This window comes from Sorex araneus, chromosome 2, assembly GCF_027595985.1.
Source record: "Sorex araneus isolate mSorAra2 chromosome 2, mSorAra2.pri, whole genome shotgun sequence".
NCBI classification, from domain to species: Eukaryota; Metazoa; Chordata; class Mammalia; order Eulipotyphla; family Soricidae; genus Sorex; species Sorex araneus.
The window spans coordinates 310,418,660-310,436,087 of NC_073303.1; the positions used below are offsets into that span (position 1 = coordinate 310,418,660).

At 34.3% G+C, this 17,428-nt stretch overlaps 1 protein-coding gene and 1 non-coding gene across 6 annotated transcripts in view; one reads left to right on the forward strand and one right to left on the reverse strand.

Annotated features, from left to right (window-relative positions):
* The window catches only part of MECOM (MDS1 and EVI1 complex locus), a 646,375-nt gene that overhangs the window by 544,229 nt on the left and 84,718 nt on the right, over positions 1-17,428 (forward strand). The gene's annotated exons all lie outside the window — the stretch shown is intronic.
* On the reverse strand, positions 1,339-1,445 carry LOC129402798 (U6 spliceosomal RNA). Its single transcript, XR_008628840.1, has one exon. It is a non-coding gene; the product is annotated as a U6 spliceosomal RNA (small nuclear RNA).

Here is a 17,428-nt window from a genome sequence, read left to right on the forward strand (position 1 = left end):
GCTAAAACAATTCTTGGGGAAAAGACGATGGGAGGCATCACCCTCCCCAACTTCAAATTTTACTACAAAGCAGTAACAATTAAAACAGCATGGTACTGGAACAAAGGCAGAGCCGTAGACCAATGGAACAGGGTGGAATATGCCTACACACAACCCCAAATGTATGATCATCTAATCTTTGATAAGGGAGCAAGAGACGTGAAGTGGAGCAAGGAAAGCTTCTTTAACAAATGGTGCTGGCACAACTGGACAACCACATGCAAAAAAATGAGCTTAGACCTTGACCTGACACCATGCACAAAAGTCAGATCAAAATGGATTAAAGACCTCAACATTAGACCACAAACCATAAGGTACATTGAAGACAAGGTCGGCAAAACCCTCCACAATATTGAAGATAAAGGTATCTTCAAAGGTGACACGGAACTAAGCAATCTAGTAAAAACAGAGATCAACAAATGGGACTACATTTAACTAAAAAGCTTCTGCACCGCAAAAGATACAGTGACCAGAATACAAAGACTATCCACAGAATGGGAAAGGATATTTACACAATACCCAGCAGATAAGGGGTTGATATCAATGGTATATAAAGCACTGGTTGAACTCTACAAGAAGAAAACATCCAACCCCATCAAAAAATGGGGCGAAGAAATGAACAGAAACTTTACCAAGGAAGAAATACGAATGGCCAAAAGGCACATGAAAAAGTGCTCTACATCACTAATCATCAGAGAGATGCAGATCAAAACAACCACGAGATACCACCTCACACCACAGAGACTAGCACACATCCAAAAGAACAAAAGCTTGCTGAGTTTTGATCTTGTTGATCTATCCAGTGGTGATAAGGCGATGTTGAAGTCTCCAACTACTATTGTGTTGCTAGCGATGTCCTCTCTAAATTCTATTAGCAGTTGTTTTAAGTATTTTGTTGGTCCCTCATTAGGTGCATATATGTTTAGCAGTGTGAGTTCTTCCTGTTTTACGTATCCCTTGATTAGTAAGAAATGGCCTTCGCTGTCCCTTCTAATCTTTTTCAATCTGAAATCCATATTGTCCGATACTAGTATGCCCACTATGGCTTTTTTGAGGGAGTTGTTTGCTTGAAGGATTGTTTTCCATCCTTTGATTTTGAATCTGTGTTTGCTCTGACCATTCAGATGTGTTTCTTGTAGGCAGCAGAATGCTGGGTTCAGTTTCTGAATCCATTTAGCTACTCTGTTTCTCTTGATGGGTGCGTTTAGACCATTGACATTGAGATAGATTATTGTTGTGGAGTTTTTGTGCCATCTTTCTGTAGGAGTTTGTTGTGTTTGTAGGGGTTTTTCTTTTCTTAAAAAAATGTAACAATTCATGAATTTGTGTGTCATCTTTGTGCAGGGGTCATGCTTATCTTCTCTGTATCATTCCAGTTTTAGTATATGTGCTGCCAAAGAGAGCACTGAGTGATCATTGTGTGCTTGTAACCCAAACGTGGAAGCTTGTAACTATCTCACGGTGATTCAATAAAATTTAAAGAAAAAAAGAGGCCAAGGGCTTTTGGGAGCTTTGTTTTATAGTCTCTGGATCTTGGCTGTTGATGAAATTACACAGTGCCAAGGGCAGGTTTATGGGTGTGACTGCCAAGCTACTGGAAAATGGGGGATCTGGGTGGGGGAGTCCCAGTCCCGATCCAAGCAGGCTTAGAGATCTCAGCTCTGGGTCCCACACACCTGGGTTCCTTTGCTTCTGCCAGTTCTTTCACGTGTGAAACATATATATATATATATATATATATGTATATATATACATATGCATATATATGTGCACATATATAACTACATTGCAGCTATAAGAAAATAGGAAAAATACAATTATCTGCAACTTGGGTGGAACTGTATGGTACCAAATAATGTCAGAGGGAGGACACAAATGTTCTCACTCACTTGAGATATATAGAGAACCAGGGAGCAAACTCTTTGGACTTTGATTATAGAAATCAGAAAGCCAAAGGTGATGAACTGGTGATAAAGATATTGGTTAAGGGTCTTGTATATTTCAGTATTATATAGGTGGGCAAAATATTTGCATCAAAAACTATCAGAATTAACACTAGTATACATGTGTGATTCAAACTATATAAATAGAAAACATTTTAAATGGCTTTTCTGAAGAGGTGGAGTGGGGAAAGGGAAGGAACCTGGGGTCATTGGCAGAAAGATGCTAATACCAGTGGTGGGTTTGGAGCTCTCTGCTTAACAAGAAAATGCTAGTTTGTCAGTCTATGTGACAAAAATGGTGGAGATTTCTTGAAACACTGTCAGTTATTCAACTGTAAAATAACTTTAGTAGTATTAAAAAACTATAATACTACCATAGCATCTAATTTAAAAAGGAAAGAATGCTCTAATCTAGAGGAAAAGAAATTTAAAGAAATCCACTTGTCTGGATGATAGAAAGAAAGGGAAGTTTGGAGGCTCCAATATTTTTTCCTCCTTACGAAGAAAAAATATAACCCTCTCATATCTTAGCCAATATTAATCACATCCAATGATCTTAAAAAGTCCATTTAAATTTTAAAATGATTAAAGAGATGACCAAGGGAAATATTTCCATATAATGTTGATCCTGGTAATTTTTTTTTACTGCCAGTCAGTATGTAAGTAGCTGAGTATCAAAGACTGCACAGCATATATGTGTATGTAGGTGTGTATGTAGGTGTACATATATTAAAATTGACATTAAAATTGGATAGTAAAGCATTTTTTATTTAGCTCCAACTAAGTCTAGCCACAATAAATTGAAAAGTTGAACTACCTTGGCATGCCTTAGCTTTATAAGGCCTTGTAAATGACTATACAAATATTTTTCTAAACGGAAATCATATTAACCCTGAGTTTTAAAATATCATAGATAGGAAAGAGAAGTAAATAATTGCCTCTTTACTTCATGACCATATTATAAATGCCAGACAATGGAAAAACTAGTAAAATTAAACAGGAATTCCTAAAGTAAAACAAAAAACTGCCTCACAAATTGTCTTTCTTCTTCATCTGTGTTGTGAATTAATGTTGACTTCACTCCTAGTGATGGATGGCCCAGTGTAATAGAGTATGACTGATGTTGCTAACACAGGCAGTCTGCAGATTTGGGACAGAGGTGGTGTACTAGGTGAGACTTAAGAGACACCATGGTATCAATAAGGGCTCATGGCTGCTGGACAGCTTACAAAGTGTGACCCACTTCTCAACCAAAGGAAATAGAACATATGCTTTGAATGAGTTGAATTTGAAGAAATTTAGGATGTAAAAGAGTCCTAGAGCCTTCTGAAGGTCTTTGTTGATTATTGTTGCCAGACTACACCTTGAGCAAAAGGTACTAAGCACAGACTTGCCAGTTTACTATGAAGTAATTTTCTCCTTTTAAAACCTTTCAGGGGCATGCTTCTGATACAGCTCTATTGTTACAACCTTGTTTAACTATGGACTTTGTGTTGATTTTATTATTCAAGTAGGGCCCCACCTATTGTTTCAGAAGTCAATGAGCTTTTTCATTGCATTTCATCTGAACTGTAACCCCTGGTCTGCCACACATTTTCTTCTCAGGCAAACATTCTGCAGCAGCTGGGTTGGAAACTATCATTCCACACATCACAGCAAATCTTAGACAACTTGAGTTTAATTATTCCCTGTTGACTGGATTCGCCATTACCAAAATCTCTTTTAACACACTGACATTGAGAATGGAAGTGTAGGGTTTCTGAGCTCTCAGCACAATAGCTTTTATACTAATATCTCATAGCTTATTTCATAGGGCAAAGGCCTGTGTCTAAAATTTGTTTAAACATAAATTGTAAAAAGATAAAAAGAACAACACACATGACTTATATATATGGTAAAGAAAGTCTGTAAATAAGCTTAGATTGTTTTAAAAATTACTTTTCTTCTGTGATGTTTGGCTTCTGTTTTCTATTTTAGTTTGGTTTCATTTGATTTTTGGTTTCATTTCATTTCTTTTCAAGTTTAAATCAAACAGATTTTAATCACCCTTTAGTTTTCATTTTTTAAGCATCATTATCTTTTATTACTTTGCTAAATAAATAATGGTGGCATAGTGTATCTCAAACTGAACTTTTCATGCTGTTTAACAAACTAATTTGATGGTTAACAGTGCCTAATCTGAATGTCTCAGGAAAGCTTTGTCAGTGAGAAGTGCCCAGTTTTACTGAGGGCTAGCAACCTTGCGAAAGGGACAGTACTGTAATTGTTTCCAAGGAGCTTTATAGTCTTACAAGTTATGAGAAAAACAATAAAATGTTGGCATTTGATATCTAGTATGGCATAGCTTAGAATTTATAACGAACTAGAAATCAAGCAAAACCAAGAGAAATAACTAAACAATTTCTGTTTTAGAATTTCATTTCAAAATATAAAGCATGGGAGAATCTAGTATTTGGGTACTATTACTTTAAAGATAGTGTATTTTAGTGATGCTTATCTTAGCTAGCAAACATGCCTGGTTCCACTAAATACATAGCAGAACCTTTAACTTCCTTGCTTGTCATATACTATTTTCCTCACTCAGGCTTCCAGCTTGTGTTTGTAGAAGCCACAGGAAAGTGGTAAGATTGACAATAGTCTGAAGTCTGTCTACAAGGAGATATCTTGACTGCTTTTTGGGGGGATGAGTCTATCTCAAGTATCACAGGTATTTTTTTAAATGCTTATTTTGATTATGCATTTCCTCTCTTAAAACAGTGTCCCATTGCTTGCAGGATAGAGTTCATAATTCATTTTATCATTTAAGAGGTCCTCCATTATCTGGTTCCTACAGATTCCTCCATTTACTATTTGTTGCCATTCTTCAACAATGGGTTTCTCTCATTTCCTTAAACGTGTCTTCATACTCTCACACATTTCAAATGTACAGTCATTCACTCAGTCAATATTTATTGAACACTTACTGTGCCAGGTACTATGCTTCTAGCTAAGGGACTTGCCAGAAAGTAATGTAGACATGGTCTATAACTTCTTTAAGTTTATAAACTAGTCAGGAAACTGGAAATGGAACAAATAACTATCAAACCTGTTCTCTCTGTTTTTTCTTTTACATGGCTACCCCATTTTCATAGTGTAAGTCTCACGTTAAAATTCTTTGCTGAGAAAAACATTCTTGATCGACTCATCATCTCAGAACCTCTTGCTTACATACACAAAAAATAAAACGGAATCTAATAGAAATTAGACATGAAGATGTGATATAAACCAACCTGAACTTTCTAGGCTCTTCTTGACTCTTTCTTGGTAACTTTATTATTTTGGTAGTAACATACTCTTATCTATCATGCCTGTATATTTGGATTAAGAGCTGACATACAAGATAAAGAGCCTCTCCAAATGATAGAGGGAATAATTTGTTGATTTTTTATTCCTCACAAATATTTTACTCCTGTTAAACTAATAATTTTCACATGTTCATTATAAAATTAGTATAAGGAAACTGAAGAATATATAAAGCCCAAAGCTTTAAAGAAAAATCAGTCAAATTAGTCTTTTCTTTGGGACTGCTCTTTCTCCTAACCTGTAAACTATACATAATAGTATCTTTTTGTAGGATACTTTGGTAAATTACATGCACAAAGCCATTAGACTATGCCTGGCACATTTTTAAGTTGTAGATCTTATTACTATTTGTTTATGTATTTCCTGTGTCAAATGTTACAGATAAAGAAAATGTATATAAGGGTTAAATAACTTGGAGATCATAAAACTAGAAGTAGTAAGCAGCAGAGTCAGAATTGAAAGATGGGTCAGTTCAATTTCAGACTTCAGTCTCTGTTTACTACAGAAGAGCAGGTACACAACCGTCCAGTGAGTAAACAAGACAGGAAGGGAATAGCTACCTTAAGAAAGCCTAGTTTTAAAAGCTGGAGCAATAGTATAGCGGGTAGGGCATTTGCCTTGCACACACCCAGCATCCCATCTGAACCCAGGTTCAATACCCAGCTTCCCATATGGTGAGCACTATAAGGAGGCTTCACCTGGTGTAACTGTCCCCCAACAAACACCAAAGAACAAAGAGTCTACTTTTAAACTCAGTTTTGGAACTTGATGTAATTTCTGTGAATAAAATTGTGCTTAATTTTGGACAGCCATGGTCATTTGAGTTATGTACCAGATGGTTAAGTAAATTCCTAGGAGATACCACTGTAGAACTGTAGCACTGTCATCCCGTCCCATTGTTCACCAATTTGCTCGAGCAGGCACCAGTAAAGTTTCCACTGTGGGACGTGTTTTTACTGTTTTTGGCATATTCTTTTTAATTTTATGTATGTAACAAGTAAAGAATAGAAAAAAGGAATGAACTTATCTTGATAAGTTGATAATATGATAATATGCTTTCTCCAAATATACCTTCAAATGGACACCAGTCTACAGAATCTAGTACTTTTCCATTGAACACCAAATAAATAAAAAGGAAAAAGAAAACCCATATTTTAAAAAACCATTAAGCTGAAATGCATTAAGCTCTTGCCTTACTTGTGGCTGACCACAGCTGATGCCTAGCACCACATGGTCCCCTAGCTATGCCAGGTGCAATCTCTAAGGGTAGAACCCAGCAAATATTGAGAACAGTTACATAGCCAGGTGTGAACCAAAACAAACAAAAAAAGACATGACAGTGGGGAGACGGAGGGTTCACCAGGAAGATAATACAGAGGTAAAGACACTTCCCATTTTTGTGGTTGCAGCCATGTCAATCGTTTGGACCCCAGGGTCACATATGATTCTCTTGAGTACCATTGGGTATGCCCACCCCATACCAAATTGTCCATAGAGTCCTAGGATGTGGGATGTAGCTCATTGGTAAAGTAATATCTCAGGTCTACAAAGCCCTGTGTTTGATCTCTAGTAATCCCCAAAATGTCCACAATTAAAGTATTGTTTCCACTGTTTTATTGGATTTAGATTTTCTTTTCATAAATGTTTTTATTTTGCTCCTTTTTTTCCCTTCATAATTATGTGCTTTGCTATCTTTTTTACCTTTTCTTTGACACGGTTGAAAGAAATTAGAAAGAAAATCTATTATGTGATGCCCAACATCAATTCCCATTTGTTACACTAGCAATAAATAAAAGTGATATTTGGTTAGGACTGTTACCAGTATGTTTAAAATCTATCTCCATTCTAATTGCATATATTATATGAATGAGGAGAAAAGATGTATAATTTTTTTCTGATCTTGAAACTTTCAGGGGTTAGTCATTATGTATTTATATAAGCATACATATGCAATTATACATGTATATATGCATATATATGTATATACAGTTTTTAAAGAAAGTGAGGAAAAATGTATGTTTGTGAGGCTATAGAAACAATACAATTCCCACTAGTGGGAGCATGGAAATTAGTCACACATCTCTAGAAATCAAATATTTTAAATTAGTATGAACTATCAAGATAAATAAAGATATACTGAGATATGTCAACGCAAGGATGGGCCTGTAAAGTGAATGTGAGACTTTCCACTCTGGTCAGGACTTACGGACCACAGGGCTTGGAAAGGGACCGTACCAATTTGATGTTGTAGAGGCCACACTGAGTGCTTTGAATGTTTTGTTAAATTCCTTGACCTTCAGATAGTCAGTAATAGTCACTGAAGGACTTTAAGCAAATAATGTGGTTTGATTTTTGTTTGTTTGTTTGTTTGTTTGTGTGGGTTTTTTGGTTTGTTTGTGGAGCACACTGGGTGTTGTTCAGGGCTTACTCCTGACTCTGTGCTCCAGGATCACTAGTGGTGGCACTCCAGGGATCCAACCCAGATCAAACACATGCAAAGTAAAGACCTTACCTACTATAATATTGCTCAGCCCCTAATGTGGTTTGATTTCTGTGCTAGATAAATTAGTGTCTGTATTTGGCAGAATGTATCCATATGGGAACACCTGGACAGAAGTAGTTGTGATAATTATAGCGAAAAGAACAAACAAGAGTGAGAATGACTGATAGGAAAAATATTTAAGAAATATAATTGATGCGGCTTTAAAATTAGCTGGGTATGGAAAATGAGGCAGTGTCAAGGAAAATGCAAATGAGAGAGAGAATGGGGAGAGAGAGAAAGAATAAAAACTATTAACAGAGAAGTGGAGAGTGAGAGAAAGTGAGTCATGAATGTCCATGAAGTGAATATTTTCAAGATGGCAGTTATTATTATACCTTTTGTAATTTCCATATGTATTTTGTTTAATCTTATGTTTGTTTCTGACTTTATTTGCTAATGATGGCATATGTAGAGTGCAAATTGGAACAATGAAAACAGTAAGTTCTCTCCACAGGTTAAACTATAGGATAGTAATATCTATATATATTTAAAGCAATTTTCACATTAATTCAATAGGACAAGAATTGAGATCTTGGATTTCCCCCTTTTCAAATAATAAATTAATACATAGTCAAGGATAGTTGTTGCTAAACTACAGTCTGAAGAACATGTTCTGTCTGTAACCGCCTAATCTACTAAACATTCATGGCGCCTTGTTGAAAATATATATATGATAAAGAACAGTTTACCATTTTTTAGTCTAGGGTCACAGTTCTCCTATTCATTTTTCAGATTTATTATTTTTCCTAATCTTTAGCATGCAAATCTTTAATTTAATAAAATTCATTATAAAAATGTGAATTATCATTTTATATTCTCTGTTAATTTTTCATATTTGTAGAAAACTTTGCTGGCATAATTTATTTATTTTTGAGATTAAATTTATTTTGAAAGTTTCTTTTTAAAAATTTTTTAATTGAATCACTGTGAGATCCAGTTACAAAGCTTTCATGTTTAAGTTTTAGTCATACAATGATCAAACACCCATCCTTCCACCAGTGTACATTTTCCACCAGCAATGTCCTCAGTATTCCCCCATGTCCCCATCCTACCCCTCCCCCTGCCTCTACGGTAGACAATTTTCCCCATCCACACACACTCTCCCTCTCTCCTTTTGAAAGTTTCTTGATGGTTAGATCTTAATTATACCTAGAAGTTCACCTAAAGAAGTGAATAAAGTGAAGTACACAGTAAAATGAAAAAATGAAAAAAATAACATTTTCAGAATTTTATAAAGTATTGAGAAACATTATCTCCAAAAATATAATACTTATTAAACAAATATATGTCACTGGAGGTGGCACTATTGCATTACTTAACTTGAGTTATCTATCTGCCTTCCCAGTTCTTAAACAATAAAATTTCTGTGTGAACTCAGGGATGCACAAACTAAAAACATTTTTTGGCATATATTTTTCTTAGAAAGAATAACATCAAGACCAAAGAGAGAGTTATTCTTGTTTCTCATTCTTTAATTCTTTTTGTCAGTAGTGCCTGGTAGATTTCATATGGATTTCACATAAGTTTCCTGTACTAAGGTCCACTTTAGATAAAGCCCATTGAATGTTGGTTTAATTTCCTACTGTTTATTCTGAAATGATCTTGTATTCCATTAGTATTTATGTTTTCTCTCCTGGGAACTTCCTATTTTGATGGAATCAGTTCTCTGGCTTCCTTTGAGAAAACTAAGACCAGTAGTTTATCTATGTCCCATATCTTCATCTATATCTTAATAGTTTTCTTTTTTTAATTAAAAATTAATATAGACAAAAGTCACAGCTAATGATAAAATTCTAGGGTTGAAATTAATTATATCATAAAACTCCAATATTTTTAGTAATTTTTATGTGAAAATTGTTAGATCTGATCACAGGGTTCTTCAAAACAAGTTATCTTTCTCTTATTGGTCTCTACCTTTTCAGAATAGGTGAGAGATAATAAACTATCTTCCAAAATGTATAACTAACATAAATTTTGTATACCACAAAAATGTTAGCATGCACAAAAATGTTAGCATTCATTTTCTACTGTGCCTTAGAGCAACATGGAATAAGTAATTGACAAATGTTTATAAAAATATTTAATCAAATCATTTATTTCATTTCTAATTAGTTTAATTTACATATAGCTACACTTCTAAATACTTCTAAAGGTATTTTATCTTTGTCTTTTTGAAAGATCAATAAATTCTTGATGTAGAATATTGGGCCTACAGAGAAAGTACAGGGGTTACATTGCCTTGCATATGGTCTAATCCTCCCACTACATGTGGTCTGATGTTCACTAGCAGAAGAAGCATCTGATACCATCAAGTGAGCATCATGTAAGTAGGGCCTCAAACCCTCTCCAGTTTTAAAGGACTTAATTATAAAACAATATTTAAACAACATTTTAAACATTTTATGAAATATCTGTTGCATACTAATACAAGTCATGTAAAGCTATTAAAATAGATAAAATTGACATAACCCACATCTCCAAATTCAAAGTCTAAGAGAGAATTTGCAGTGAATAAAAACCTAACAATATACCTGATTGATAGCACAGCGGGTAGGGCATTTGCCTTGCACGTGGCCGATCCGGTTTCGATTCTTCTGTCCCTCTCAGAGAGCCCAGCAAGCTACCAAGAGTATCCCGCCCGCACGGCAGAGCCTGGCAAGCTATCCGTGGTGTATTCGATATGCCAAAAACAGTAATAAGTCTCACAATGAACATGTTATTGGTGCCTGCTCGAGCAAATCGATGAACAACGGGACGACAGTGATAGTGACAGTGATTACTGGCTATTAATAGATTTCTTCATGAGAAACAAAACAACTTAGTTCATCCAAAGAATTTCATTAAACATATTTAATGGAAAAAATAAAATAGAGGATTTCTGAAATTTTATCATGAATAACTTTGTAATCCATGTTGATTCAGTAATTTTTTTTTAATATTCATGGGGCCAGACAGTCATGGGGCTTGCTTTGCACAGTTCAACCCCCGTCATATGAGTTCAAACCCTATGTGTTTCCAGAGAACAGCGAGAAGGAGACCTAAGTACAGAGCCAAGAGTAACATCTTAGAATAGTGGTATGTGACCCAAATACCAAGGGAAAAAATAGCACCTTACTTATACCATATTCTTCCTCAAATTTTAACTGTTGCTTCCTTTTTTTCACTAAAGCAAATAAGGTACTTAAAACAGAAAACATGGCATGTTTAAAATTAAACTATGTACTTATTTAGAGAAGAGATACATTCTTTAAAATATGCTGGATAGAAAGGCAAAGGCAATAGAAATTAGGAACTGGTTTTCAGTTGGAAGTTACCATGGAGGGAGCTGGGTGTGACGCTAAGCAATAGTGGGGGGAAGAGGACAGTGATGGAGGGTGTGGTGCTGGAAGGCTGATGTATGAAACCTGACCAACAACAATCGTGTAATCCACAGTACTTACAATAATTTTTTTAATGTGTAACATGAAAACAAGAGACAATTCCAGAAATATATTTTGAAAAGTTTGTATTAGTTTAGTAACATGGAAAGTGTAATGGCATTTTAGTATTTTATTATATATATATAGTATATATATTATATACTATATATATGGAAATCTTTAATTTACAAAGAAAAACACTACCCGTCGAATTTAGAATTCACTGGAAAGGACATCATAAGTAGAAACTCAAAAGCAGCTGTAATTTTTAAAAAATAGTTAATAATTTAGTTGGATTTTCCTATTTAGCTCATGAATTTAACAGTATGCCCCCTTTTAATAATATGATGGTGGAAAGATTCCCAGTTTCTACTTTTATTTGAGGTTTCACTGAGATTTCCCAGTATCAGGTAAATTATTAAGGGGATTCCTTGTGAAGCTTTGTGGAATGATGCCCAGCATGAGAGAATTTGGATCACCAGGCAAAGTAAGAAATCACTATAGCGGTAGCCACTTGGTGCCAAGTGGAAAAGCAAGAAAAGACTGGTTAACATTTTTTGCAATGAGAAAGTTGGTATGCCTTTACCGTATGCCTTCAGTTGACTTAATATGATTAATACCAGGGAAAGCAAAATAATTTGAGGGTTACTTCTGAAGAAGAGAGGTTCAGTTTTAACTTTAAGGTCTGAGTGCAGATCATTGCAATAAATAAAACAGATACCCAAATCAATAGAAGTAAAAATAGAATGATTAAATCAGAAAAGCGCTTGCCACATTAAGCATGTATATTAAATAGATTTTGTGATAGTCTGGAGATTTTATTTCCAGTATGAACTACATTAATGGCTAAATATAATTTTCCTAAAATATTGCTCATTGGACCAGTAGTGAGATACCATCTTGGCCTTTGTATTTTGGCTTGCTGACATTTTCTTCTTTCCCATGAAAAAAAAGCAGAACTGCCCTCATATAGAACTGAACAAAACAGAGTATCTTGCTGCCCTTTTCTGTTTATTAAGATAAACTTTTGATAATATGGCTAAGAAGGAAGTTGGAATAGTTGGGGGAAACTAAGAGCGATGTCTTGCTTTCACGATCTGGCACATGAGAATTTACATTTTGGAATTCTGTTTTGAAGATTTCTTTGTTACGGTGCACAATGTACTGAGTTTTGAATGATACTTTAGGTTTCTTTTCAGTAGCTATCAAATAAGTGTGAAAAATGTCAATATTTTTATTTGTATTAACACTCTGAGGTCAAAGCAAACATTTAGTAATATGAGAGAAAATATGCCACTTGGTTCTGGAATGTTTGCAAAGTACATAGCAAAACACACTTGGAAGTAAAACTATCACCATTTCCATTTTAAAGTAATTTTTTTAGCATAGAGATATATTAGCTCAAATTAATGAGACTAACTCAATTGATAAATCCAGATGTCATTATTTTTTAATCATATTTCAAGTGCTTCTTCTTCTTTAGGGTAATATTTCAGTCTATGGCCCAACATGAGATTTTAAGTATTCTATTTCTGGTATTGATTTGAGACAATAAAAGTCTTTATTCTTCCCCATATAACAATGTTTTTTATTTATATCTTAAAATTTTATGTCAATAAATGCTACCTGTGATCTATTCTAAATAATAAGTATTTTGCTTTTACTCTAGTCTTTTAATTTTGACATATGTTAAGGAAATTACATCTCTGTAAAGAAATTTTCCCCCTAGTATTATAGCATTTCTTTGTGATTGATTTCAGTCAGAAGAGTTCCCTTAGTGATAGCCAATGTAGTATTTGATTATTTATAATCCACTCTGATTTAAGGTTTTAGTACCAGAAGCTTAATAAACTAGACTAGTAAGACTAGTAAGGTCTTTTTTTTTCTTTTTTTGCTGTTAGCAGAATTATTTATTTATTTATTTATTTGTTTTTAAATATTTTTTAAAATTTTACTGAATCACCATGAGACAGTTGCAAGCTATCATGTTTGGGTTACAATCTCACAATGATCAAACACCCATCCCTCCTAGTAAGGTCTTCAAGACAATTTTGGTATAAGAAAAAAAAATTTTAAAAAGAAAGCTAAGAGTGGTGTCAGCTAAGAACCCTTAATTGATGTATGAAATAAATTTAGAAACTGTTTTGTCCATAGCCAAGTGTAATGAAATTTATTTGAATGTATTTAGCAGGATTAACCAAACAGGTCATTTTAATCTAAAAATTAAACAAATTTATTAGTTTCACAAATATAATTATTAAACTCAATATTGCTCATTCAAACAATTATAAAATACTACCAAAACTTGATTAAAATAAAAAGCACCAAGTACCTTCACTTGAAGCATCACAGGGTCATAGGGGGAGCTTAAGGACTATTTATTATAAGGTAAAAAAATTATTAGCATTATCCCTGGAACCTAAGACATTTCCAGTAAACACTCACAATGAAAGGTCTAAAAGTAGGTTTTAAAATCCCTTCTGTAGGTAGTCAAATTAAAATAGAATTTCAATTGTTTGAGTGATTCAAATATAACAAGATGATATTATCTTGAATTTACCAAGAATGGATTTTATTTGTTAAACATAGAATATTTTAAAAACATTGTGTTAGAGAATCAGAAAATAGCTGTAGGAATAGTAATACTAACCTCAAAGAACAAGTATTCAAGCTATTTAAGTGTATATATTGTGTCACGTGTTACTAAAACAATGTTGGAACTGTGTGTGGAGGGAGGTATATGAGAGGACAGAGATATATTTCAAATCAGTTTTCCCAGATTAGAGTTGTATGTTTGTCCACAGAAGTAGAAATCATATATAAGTAGAATTTTAATTACTCACAAATTTCCCTTTTCTGAAGAAAAGGTTAGAAGATATCAATTAACCATAGCAAAAATCAATCACAGGGGATTTGTGAGGACAATTTAAATTACTGTTAGTTATCTTAATCATTTCCAAGTATATGTTAATTGTAACTGTAAAATATATGACTACCCTATATCTTCTACTATGTGGGACCCAGTAAGATGTGTTATACAGTGGAGTTTTTATCTATATCTAGATATATCTCTATCTATATATCTATTTATATATATACTATCTATTTGTACATTTGAAAAAGACTAGCTAATTGAAAATTCTAGAAGAGGGTTGACACCTCTAATACAGGGGTTAAGGCACTTGCCTTGTATATAACTGGTCTGGATTTGACCTGGGTAACACAAATGGTACCCTGAACCAGGCCAGGCGTGATCTCTGAGCACAGCAAGGTGTGGTCCAAGAATAATAACAAACAAAAAGAATTTTGAAAAGAAAATTCTAGGAGACTTGCAGGACTCACATATGGACAAAAGGACAGAAAAAGATATTTGAAAAGATAAAAGCACAGGAGTGAATATTTCGCTGGAATTTATTTCCCTCCCATTCAAACTCTAAAAAAGAGACATAGATAATTAAAGTGAAATTTTCTGTAAAAAATAATAGATTATAAAAACAGACAATATCTATGCTATTAATTACCAATCAATTTGTATACTTTACATATATTTGTTAACATGATTTCTTTAATTTTTTATATTTAAAATACATATAATTTGAGCTATTGTTTTGGGATATTCTTATTATATTGTTTTGGGCTATTATTATATTGTTATTGTATTGTTATTGTATTATAATATTGTATTATTATATTGTATATTGCTATTCTTATTATATTGTTTTGGGTATTATTATATAAAGCAACATAGTGTTAAGTCTAACATGCACTTTAGATTATTATCTGTTACTGTTACTGTCATCCCATTGCTCATCGATTTGTTCAAGCGGGCACCAGTAAACTTTTCTCATTGAGAGACATATTGTTACTGTTTTTGGCATATCCAATACGCACGGGTAGCTTGCCAGGCTCTGCTGCGAGGGCTCGATACTCTCGGTAGCTCACCAGGGTCTCCGAGAGGGGCAGAGGAATCGAACTCCGGTCGACCATGTGAAAGGTGAACGCCCAACCGCTGTGCTATCGCTCCAGTCCTTAGATTATTATATTTACAGTAAATTATTACTTTGGAGTATCTTTCCTACATTTTAAACAGGGATTGCTTTTATTTATTAAGTGTGATAATGATTTATACCCTTCATTTCTTATTATAGTCACATAAATTAGTACTGATGCCTCTGGGGAAAGATTTTAAAATATTATAAAATATTTTGTTGTTTATAAAATTTCCTTTGAGGGTCCAGAGCGATGGTATAGAAGGTGGGGCACTTGCTTTGCACTCGGCTGCCCCAGGTTCAATCTCTGACATCCCATATGGTCACTTGAGCACTTGAGGAGTGAGTCCTAAGCACATAGCCAAGAATAGCCTCTGAGCAGTCAGGTATAGCAAAAATTAAAATCCCCTAACAAACAAAAACAAGCGAACAAAAAACTTATTTGAGCTATGTTAGGAATAATGTTGAAACAGTGATAAAAATGTAGACAATTCTTATAATGTGTACTTGTGTGTTTAGCAGCATCTTTAAGAAATCTATGAGAGGTTCTGACTGTAAGAATGCAAGCTCCTGGGCAGGAGTGATAGTAGAGAGGGTAGGATGTTTGCTTTGCACACGGCCAACGCAGTTCGACCCTCAGCACTCCATATGGTCCACTGAGCATTGCCAATAGTGATTCCTGAGTGCAGAGCCAGAAGTAACACCTGAACATCTCTAGGTGTTCCCCAAAAAGCAAACAAACAAACAAACAAAAGCCAAGAATGCAAGCTCCCCATCTTTGTCAAAAAGCAATTATTATTCTATTGTACACTAATATACTTTCTATGACCATAAATGACAGTAAATACAATAAAAGCAAATCCTTTGCATTTTACAAAATATTTCACATTTTATTCCAGAATAAATTCTTTCAGAATTTCTGTGAGAAAGCTAAAATAATAATGGAAAGCTTGTAAGATGACCAAGCAGTAGGATCAGGAAAAGAAATAAAGTGGGGGTAGCTTCTCTGCAGCAAGGGAGATGAGATACTTCAATGAGAGTGGAATTCACAATACATATAGTATGGCCCAGCTGTTTGGGAACATTAAAAATCCCTTCACTTAAGCTGTTGAAAGCTGCAAAAGAGACCAAATGTTTTCCATCTCAAAACACATTTTACTTAGCTGTGTTTTGAAAGCTGTTATCTAAACATTAAAAAAAAAGAGCCCAGCATATTTTAACATGATTTCTTCCTTGGGTGCAAATCAGCGCAGTTATAATTTAATTTAGAAAAGAAATTGAAAAAGTAGAGGGAAAAGGCACATTTTGTTGTCCTACCTTCTTGTTTATCTTTCCTTAAAGCACTTAAGGGACATAAAACAGGGAAATAAAAAAGTCACCAATATACAGTTTTGTTAACTTATCTTGTGAACATTAAATATTATGCCTCAAATTTCATATGGTACATAAAATGTACCATATGAAATCCATGCAAGGTCATGTACATGGCACTTCAAAAAAGTCAGCAGTACAGCTCACTAAAGGTAATGGATGTATAACAGCAGATCTTTAGATCTCTTGTTTTTAGCATGACAATTTTTGGGTTTCTTAGGTGCTTTAAACATGATATCTAAAACCACATATTTTTCTTCCAGTGATGAAAAACATAGACTAATTACAATCTTTTCTTGCACTATGGATGGCTTGACCATCCAGCTCAATGGCAATTTGATTATACTATGCCACCTCACCCCTCCACCCCTGCCACCAATTTGTTACTGAAATTAAATCAGTTTTACAACTTCACTTCATATTATTAATGCATTTTCAGGTTAATTTCCACAAGAGTCAATGCTTACTAAGCACAGATATAGGAAACCTATTGTGTTCTATTGCAATGAGCACTTTATAGCTATTAATAGTTTTAAGTGATCAAATCTTAGATGCTTTTTGATTAAGGCATCCATCTGTATCTTCACAAAAATCTTTAACAACACTTTTAGTAGTTTCAAAACATTACTTGAGGAGCTGGAGTGATAGCACATCAAGTAGGGCATTTGCCTTGCACGTGGCCGACAGGGTTCGATTCCCAGCATCCCATATGGTCCCCTGAGCATGGCCAGGAGTAATTCCTGAGTGCATGAGCCAGGAGTAACCCCTGTGCATCTCTGGGTG